The sequence below is a fragment of the Ostrea edulis genome, chromosome 5 (genome assembly GCF_947568905.1).
Source record: "Ostrea edulis chromosome 5, xbOstEdul1.1, whole genome shotgun sequence".
Taxonomy (NCBI): Eukaryota; Metazoa; Mollusca; class Bivalvia; order Ostreida; family Ostreidae; genus Ostrea; species Ostrea edulis.
The window spans coordinates 89,128,339-89,137,872 of NC_079168.1; the positions used below are offsets into that span (position 1 = coordinate 89,128,339).

The window sequence follows — 9,534 nt, forward strand, 5'->3', positions numbered from 1 at the left end:
TGGCAAATTGATTTTGACCACGGATAACTCCGTTTACCTGATCAATAAATGGGCTCACGGCGGGTGTGACCGTTCGACAGGGGATGCTTACTTCTTCTAGGCACCTGATTCCACCTCTGATGTGTCCAGGGGTCCGTGTTTGCCCAACTCTGTTTTGTATTGCTTATAGGATTTATGAGAGTGATCTGTGTTCGTTATCTTCACCTTTCATTTATCATTAAATTGAATTTACTCAAGTACTTTAAGCCTAATGTAAGAAAACATTGACAGATTTTATGACTGTATCAAAGTACGTGTAGGTGCTCTCAAAATCAATTCAAGATTCAAACATACGATATAACCACACGCACGCTTTTTCCTCACGATATTCACCTAGGTCCCACGTCTGGATACGTGGGCACTGTCTGTTTCATACACTAGAACATGCTTTGTCAGAATGTGACCAGGATTTTTTTTGCAAATACCAACCAACAATAAAATGTGACTGATTTAGATGGAAAAGGTCAACTGTTTCAGTTCAGATATTGCAATCAATCACTTAGTCATGCATGTAGAATTTCTAGGTCAAGGTGAAAGGTTGATAAAGATGGCATCCTTACAATGGCAAACACCGTGGAGTCTTAAACTGTATAATTAATGTATATTTTTCCATGTGTTCTCCACGTACTTTGTCAGTTGTCATGTACAAATATACGTAAATGAAAGAAAGACAACTAAGGATTTTTCTGATCTAAGGAGGAAGATATGTAGGATTAATTTTTCCAAGAATATGGGACGTTTTTATTTTGTACAGGGGAAATAAATATATATATATATATATAATATACGTTGGCAATGAAATGGATTGTTCCCGGTTTACTATCAATGATTTGTAATCAATTAAACAGCGTATTTGCAGAATATGTTTGACGTCTTCGCAGTCCATAAAAATTCACAACTACAAAGAAGTTACAATTGTTCCTGTAATTTATTTTATTTCACGAGTTACATTGTTGGTTTAGTATCATGTCTTGTCACTGGCTTCTTTTGGCGCTGACCTCAGTCTGCGGAGTCCGCTGTGTGTTTTATACCAAGCTCTCAATTCTTCTATGGTTGTCGGAAGTTCTCGACCACGTGTTTCCGGTAAGTAGGAGATCAATAGGGCGGATATGAAACACATCACACTGAATACCACACCGGGTTCCCACGATACGTAATTGTACTACAAAGTCATTGATGGTTTATCATATTAGAAATTCCAGTTTTTGTTTATATTTTTCACTAAATTCCTAAATACCAAACTAAAAAGCATTTAATACTATCTAGAAATATGATATATTTTGTTTTATTTTCGAACATTCAATTGAATTTGGAATACTCGTTTAAATGAAAAGTGAAGATAACTATGAGTGATAAAAAAAAATTAATTGTGTGGAGTTTTCATTTATTTGAGGAAGGTAACTATATTGAATTAGAGATGGATAATTGGTTTTTTAATAGATTCATGTTAGGAGGACACCTCGTAAGGAAGTTGGACAAAGAGAGTACGAGGAGACAACCAAGGGGAAGAGACTCGGAGATGGAAAGAATTGCGTTCCCAAGGACAAGAGAAAGAAAGAAGAGGGAGAGAAATGATCGGGAGGATGGAGAGATGGACACAATGTTCGTGTACAATTAAAGTAATCCCATCCTCGAATTACAGAGGAAATATTTCAATTTCTTTTTATCGTTAATTTCATGTATTAAAACCACTTGTACATTTAATACAATATAGAAATTCCTATTGTCACTTTACTGCTAGCAAATATGATTAAGCATAAATAACTTTTCTTTCTTTTCTTTTGCCCAAGTTTTAAGTTTGTTTAAAGAATACTCGCAGTTTTTGTCGTATGTCGATTCGTACAATTAACAGTAATTCAGCAGTTACAAACTCACATGTCTTATGTTACACCCCCAACATTTCCAATGCCTATATGTCAATCATTCAGCAGTTACAAACTCACATGTCTTATGTTACACCCCCAACATTTCCAATGCCTATATGTCAATCATTCAGTAGTTACAAACTCACATGTCTTATGTTACACCCCCAACATTTCCAATGCCTATATGTCAATCATTCAGCAGTTACAAACTCACATGTCTTATGTTACACCCCCAACATTTCCAATGCCTATATGTCAATCATTCAGCAGTTACAAACTCACATGTCTTATGTTACACCCCCAACATTTCCAATGCCTATATGTCAATCGAAGGCGGTCTTAGCAATCACTACTGGACAACATCACGATAGATACGTAAAGCAATGTTACGCCTTGGGTCTCAATGTTAACACTTACAAAAGTACTAGAGAACGGAGCCAATACCCCACCAATTCTGGCAAAAACAGAGGCGTATCCGTATCCAGCATTCCTGTGAAATGTAGGAAACCTTTAAAACAGTCACATTCTTACTGAAATATAGTGAAATACTAATCGCATGGTGAATCAGATTTCAATCAGTTCTAGCCTTACTAAACGCATTATGAGTTGCACCAATCTGTTTGGGCCTTACTAAACCAGGTAAATCTCTTTGAGTTATAAATATAAAGATTTATCTTTATAGTGAATACGATAAATCTGTTTGAGCCTTACTAAATGTATGGTGAGTCAAATCAACCTGAACCTTACTAAATGTATGGTGAATCAAATCGACCTGAACCTTACTAAATGTATGGTGAGTCAAATCGATCTGTTAGAACCTTAATAAACGGGGTTTCCTAAGAGTTATAGGCGCTATATGGAGATCCAGTTCGATTCTCAATACGCATGCTGCGTCATTCATCAGACGATTCTCAATACGCATGCTGCGTCATTCATCAGACGATTCTCAATACGCATGCTGCGTCATTCATCAGACGATTCTCAATACGCATGCTGCGTCATTCATCAGACGATTCTCAATACGCATGCTGCGTCATTCATCAGACGATTCTCAATACGCATGCTGCGTCATTCATCAGACGATTCTCAATACGCATGCTGCGTCATTCATCAGACGATTAATAAGGTAGTTACCGTTCTGTTGAAAAGCATCCGGTATTTCAAATAAGTCACATGTCTCTTGAGCACCATTGCATGGACCAAACTTTGTCGTACTTCACCTGACAAACTTTGTCGCACTTCACCTGACAAACTTTGTCGCACTTCACCTGACAAACTTTGTCACACTTCACCTGACAAACTTTGTCGCACTTCACCTGACAAACTTTGTCGCACTTCACCTGACAAACTTTGTCGCACTTCACCTGACAAACTTTGTCGCACTTCACCTGACAAACTTTGTCACACTTCACCTGACAAACTTTGTCACACTACACTTTATGATTTCTGTACGTGAGTTTCTTGAATGAGACATGAAACAACTTTTACACAAAGCTTGGTGAATCAGATTTACAGTTGTTCAAGCTCTACTACACACATGAAGAATCAGACTTTAATTTGTTAGACCCGTACTAAATGCATTGTGAATTGTATTTCAATATTGTTATCTTTCAAAGATCCGAGAAATCCACTGTAACATACCTCAGATCGAGAGATTTACTGTAAACATACCTCAGATCGAGAGATTCACTGGAAAACATCCTCAGATCGAGAGATTCACTGTAAACATACATGTACCCCAGATCGAGAAATTCACTGTACAACATACCTCAGATCGATAGATTGACTGTAAAACATACCTCAGATCGAGAGATTCACCTTAAATATATCTCAGATCGAAATATTCACTGTAAACATACCTCAGATCGAGAGATTCACTGTAAAATATACTTCATATCAAGAGATTCACTGCAAACATACATCAGATCGAGAGATTAACTGTAAACATACCTCATATAAAGAGATTCACTGTAAAGCATACCTCAGATCGAGAGATTCACTATAAAACATACCTCAGATCGAGAGAAACATACCTCAGATCGAGAGATTTACTGTAAAACATACCTCAGATCGAGAGGTTTACTGTAAAACCAATCTAATTAAAATTAGATCCGCTCATCTACTTATTATTGATTGTAAAACAAACCTCAGATTGGTGGGGTACAGTTAGGATGTGTACAAAAAGACGGAACTGAACGATCCCGTGATTCCAAATTTTTCTACCAAAACCAAGAACGTGGAAAGATGACCTAATGCAGAGTTATCACCTGCAAGGAAATGCATTGTCACGTTAAATAAAAACACATATAAAACATTGTGAGAGTAGCATTTAAAATTCCAGTTAGGGATAAAACACCGCACACCAAACAGAAAAGATTTTTGGTGTTTGATTTATTTCATATGCAAGAAATAGTCAATAGGACGGCAATACCCGTTCCCTGATGTTTGTCTCATTAACACCTATGGTTTACCGCTAAACATTTATAATTATCATGAAATATCTACCCGTTCGTCTCATAAACACCTATGGTTTACCGCTAAATATTTATGATTATCATGAAATAACATCTAAGGCTACAAATATAAATCATGAAGCTGGTCTGAGTGTATGTATTTGTAATTTTCATCATTGAACGAGAATCTGTAGAAACGTGTTATAACTTATTAGTCCCCTACCGACGAAGTGAAAGGGAGACTTTAGGTTTGCGCTCCATCCATCTGTCTTGTCTGTTTGTCAGTCCTGCAAATCAAATGTTTTCCACACTTCTCTGTGCTTGCAGAGATTCATTTGCTATATGGTATGTTGCTTTGCCATAACAAAATACACATCAAGTTTGAATTTGGTTTCGGTCCTTTGATTTTTCACGAAGGTATGGCCCTTGATCGTAGAATAAATGCCATCAATTGTCAGTTTTCCACATTTTTTCTCTTGGTTTTTTTTTTTTTTTTTTTTTTTTGCAGATATTCATTTCATATTTCCCATATTTATGTAGTAATATTCCATTATCATTTGCATATGGTGTTTATATCTCTCAACTGATTCGATATGCAAGAGCTTGTTCTGCGTATGGTCAGTTTTTAAATCAAGGCAAGCTACTGACAAACAAGCTGATGGTGCAGGGGTTTAAAGTCAACATTTCGCAAATTCTACGGTCGTCATAACGATCTAATTTGCCAATATACCCTATCATTGGGTCAAATGGTGTCTGGCGTGTTTCATACTGATTGTTAGACCGTTCTTGGCACACAGATTTTGACTACGGATAACTCCGTTTACCTGATCAAGATAAAGAGCTCACGGCGGATGTGACCGGTCGACAGGGGATGCTTAACCCCCTAGGCACTTGATCTCACCTCTGGTGTGTCCAAGGGTCCGTGTTTGCCAATCTCTCTGTTTTGTATTGCTTACAAGAGTTATGATTGATTGATTGATTGATTGTATCTTGCTTAACGTCTCTCTCGAGAATTTTTCACTTATATGGAGACGTCACCAAGACCGATGAAGGGTTTCAAATTTAGGCCTTTTCTCGACACTTACGGTCATTGAGCAGTGAGGGTTCTTTAGCGTGCCACACCTACTGCGACATGGGACATCTCCGAGGACCCGTGACATTCACACCTGATGCCGAGCGTTTGGCGATGGAACTGTCACTACCTGTTTCAATGACTTAGGTTTGTCGCGGTCAGGATTCGAGATTGATCACTGTTAGTTATATTCACCTTACATTTCGTACATTTTTTGCCATAACAAATTACAGATCAAGTTTGAAATTTGATTCGTTGATTTTTCACTAAATTATGGCCCTTGGTCTTAGAAAAATCACATCAATTATCAGTTTTCCGCACTTTTTTATTGGGTTTGCAGATATTCATTTGATATTTGGTACATGGCTTTGCCATAACAAGATACAGATGAATTTTGAATTTGGTTTTGGTTGGTTGATTTTTTACCAAGTTATGGCCCTTGGACTTAGAAAAATCGCATATTTTCTCTGTTTCTGCAGATATTCGTCTGATATTTGGTACATAATTTTGCCCTAACAAGTTACAGATCAGGTTTGAATTTTGTGATTTTTGGCTGAGTTACGGTCCTTGGTCTTTGAAAAATAGTGTGAATTATCAGTTTTTCGGACTTTTTTGTTGTACTTGCAGATATTCATTTGATAATTGGTAACCTTTTAGTTTGCATCTACAAAGTTGATCAGAACTAGTAGAGTCACATCAACACCAGCTAAAAGTATACATCCAAGTTTCTTATTTCTGTAGATAAGATACTACACTCATTAAAACTTCTACCATAGTAAAACAACAATATAGCTAAATTATTCATGGTCACCTACAGGTCACAGTTCATTGACTTGGTTAAAGACCTAAACCTAATTTCTCTTTTTTCCTGATTTAGTCTTTGTATTGCATGGTACACGTAGTTGATTTCCAACCATTCCTATCCTGGTTCCTCAATTCTCTACTTTACAATATCCTACATAATGAATTTCGAATATTGTTGCGGTCCAGTAATTTTTGCGACCGGTAGGAGACTATGTATTGCCATGCAATACTCTCAGAATGCTTGTTGTATTTGTCCCAAGACAATTTAGGTCAACTGCTGCGTTTGAAAATGTTACACATTCACGGTAAAATTGGAAGTCATATCACAAAGTTGAAAACAATCCTTTGCATTTAATTATAAAACTTGAGGAGTTCCAGTGACAAGCACTAAATCTTTTTACTCATATGGCCCCTATTTGAACCATTGAGCCTAAATCGAAACCTTATTCATCATCAACAAGACATGGCCATGCTAAAACAATTCACCTAGAATATAAAAAGGAGTACCAATGTCAAAAAGGTGTTACAGGCAAGACAGACGAACTGACGCACGTATAGCAATATACTAGAACATTCTTATACAAAATCTATATATTTAAATGTAATTAATGACAGCAGACAACATTGATACAAAAAAATTCACGTGAAATAAAACTAAACTGTAAAATATTGACAAACGACAAGGCGTTCAGGTAATATGATGATCAGAGGTCGTATATTTAACATCGGATACCCATGCAGTGCTTACCTCTGAACATGGACATTATAGTGGCTACAAGAAGGGACACTCCCGCAGTCCCAAGAAGAAAGAAAAGAGTTTTTCTTCGACCAATTCTGTAGAGAAAGCAAAAGCAATGGACAAGGACATCGATTTTTAAAAACATTTCTAAACCTGTATGTTCCACAGGGAAAACATAATAATACAGCAAATGTGATTGTCAAGACTTCAGTCTGTTTTCCGAATGCTATAACTGTATAGTAGTGGTAGTCATACAACATAGCGTTTTAGTTTCTTAACACACAGAAGGCTTGAACCGTTTCAGTTATCATTTCACTCGACTTTATCTGCTGCGTAAACATGAAATCATATCAACATTCCACTTGACATGAGAAGGCTGATGTCATTAAATATAATCGCTTACATAAACATTTGCTGTCTTTAGGGAACAGTCATTTTTTTATCAGTTGGGGTGGAGCAGTTATGGGGGGAGGGTAGCATTTATGAAATACTGGAGGGATGTCGTTCAAAAAGTAAAATCATAGGGGGGTCACCTGAACATTTCTGATTTTTTAAAACCCGTTTGTTCAGCATGTATAGATCAGTATAATTCTACAAAATTCAACAGGTAATTAATCTGATATGATTAGAGACCTCCTGGAATTAAAATCTAATATCAATAGGCTTAATTTTCTGTATCACTTAAGGATGCAAACATGTTATGATACTGTATCATGTAAACATTTTTGTCTTTCTTTTAATACTTTTATACACTACGGTGTATAAAGGAAAGTGATTTGAGGCAACTCTCATCCTAATTTCTGTGGAAACGATAGGAAAGACTGAATATAGATAACTCCCTCGTTTCCACATAAATTACTCATATCCTAGATTTTAAATCGTACATCAAACCAAATCATATGCACTCGAATCATAGTCATCAAAATAAGGAAACTTAGCACTGCACTAATTGAGGGGGTTGATTTCTTCCATATTGAGATCAATCATAAGCGATCTCCGCAAGTTTCTGTACAATGTTATGCCTTCTCCTACATCCACGGGATATTGCCACCCATTTTCTTCCATGTAAATGCAACATAGTTCACTTATCTGCTCGGCACATGTAACATCTTTGCGAAACGAACGTTCTTCAGCACATACATTAATCTTTTGCTCTGATGTTAATTGAAGATAGTTGCTTGTGTTGAAGAGAGATAGAATGTTGTACATCACCATTGGTCGTCCATGAGGACAGTTTTGATTTCTGGTGGGTCTAATGTGATGCGAATTCCATGACTTGGAAAATTCATCAAGGTCAGCCTGAAAAATCAATGATGTTCATACATTCAGTTCAGAGCCGTTATTTGAAGATGAAATTAAAACATAGTCCCAGTGTGCACACTTCGGTGCGAAAAGTATATGAAACGCCGTTGTAACATAAATTCAATTATTTGAAGACATCTTGAATTCAATTATGAATTATTATATCTTTAAATACGTTTCAGCATTTAAAGATATCTTTAATTAATTAAATACATCTTCCAATATTTCATATCTTCAAATAATTGAATTTATGTTAAAACGGCGTTCTATAAAAGTGTTTGGATATAACAACGTGGAATCATAGAACTATGTGCACCTATCAATGTAAAGAACACTAACAGAACAAGGGATTAAAAAAATTGAAAGTAGAGATAATAAATGAAGGGTGATAGTGTGAACAGATCACGAAAAGACATCATGACGTTTTTATTCCTTCAACAATTGTCAATTGAAACATTTCCAATCGATACGATTGCTACTATCCTCACAATGCATCAGAATCCACCAAATGCGTTAAAAAATCAGACATTTTTTGTTTAGGAACACCCACTCAGACCCCCGTTTATTACAAAAAGTTTCATCCTCACGCACAATTCATGGTCTTTTAAGGCATATCCATGCAAATTGTCGATGACTTTCTTACCCCCCCCCCCCCCCAACTCCTCCACTACCCGTTTTCAAAGTTTCCCGTATCCGCCCCTGATGCACACACAAGCATACATACATGTACGTGATGGGACTAGCTTGAATCAAAACATGTCACCAACTTGTCACAAACCAGCGTTATCGTCTTCCATCTTTTGAATCGCATCTGGACCAACTCCTCTCTCCCGTAGAAACGTGTGCAAGTCTTCATCCATCAGGCATGAGATTGTGTGACGTTTCCTTATGTCACTAGTTCAACACGTGTATGTCATTTATTCGACATAATTATGTCGTTTATTCGACATAGTTATGTCGTTTATTCGACATATTATGTCGTTTATTCGACAAAGTTATGTCGTTTATTCGACATATTATTTTTTATTAACTTGACCCTTATAGGCTGGTACGGAAGCCTATAAGGGTCAAGTTAATAAAAAATAATATGTCGAATAAACGACATAACTATGTCGAATAAACGACATAATATGTCGAATAAACGACATAACTATGTCGAATAAACGACATAATATGTCGAATAAACGACATAACTATGTAGAACTATTAAAATATCGTTTATTCGACAAAGTTATGTCGTTTATTCGACATATTAAGTCG

At 36.4% G+C, this 9,534-nt stretch overlaps 1 long non-coding RNA gene across 2 annotated transcripts; it reads right to left on the minus strand.

Moving 5' to 3' along the window:
- Positions 1-954: 954 nt before the first annotated feature.
- LOC125650542 (uncharacterized) lies at positions 955-8,261 on the minus strand. Of its 2 annotated transcripts, none has more exons than XR_007361031.2 (4): positions 6,982-8,261; positions 4,051-4,171; positions 2,322-2,394; positions 955-1,201 (listed from the first exon to the last, which is right to left on the minus strand). It is a non-coding gene; the product is annotated as an uncharacterized LOC125650542 (long non-coding RNA). The 2 variants fall into 2 exon arrangements; XR_007361032.2 differs by having other exon boundaries at positions 4,581-8,261.
- Positions 8,262-9,534: the final 1,273 nt, after the last annotated feature.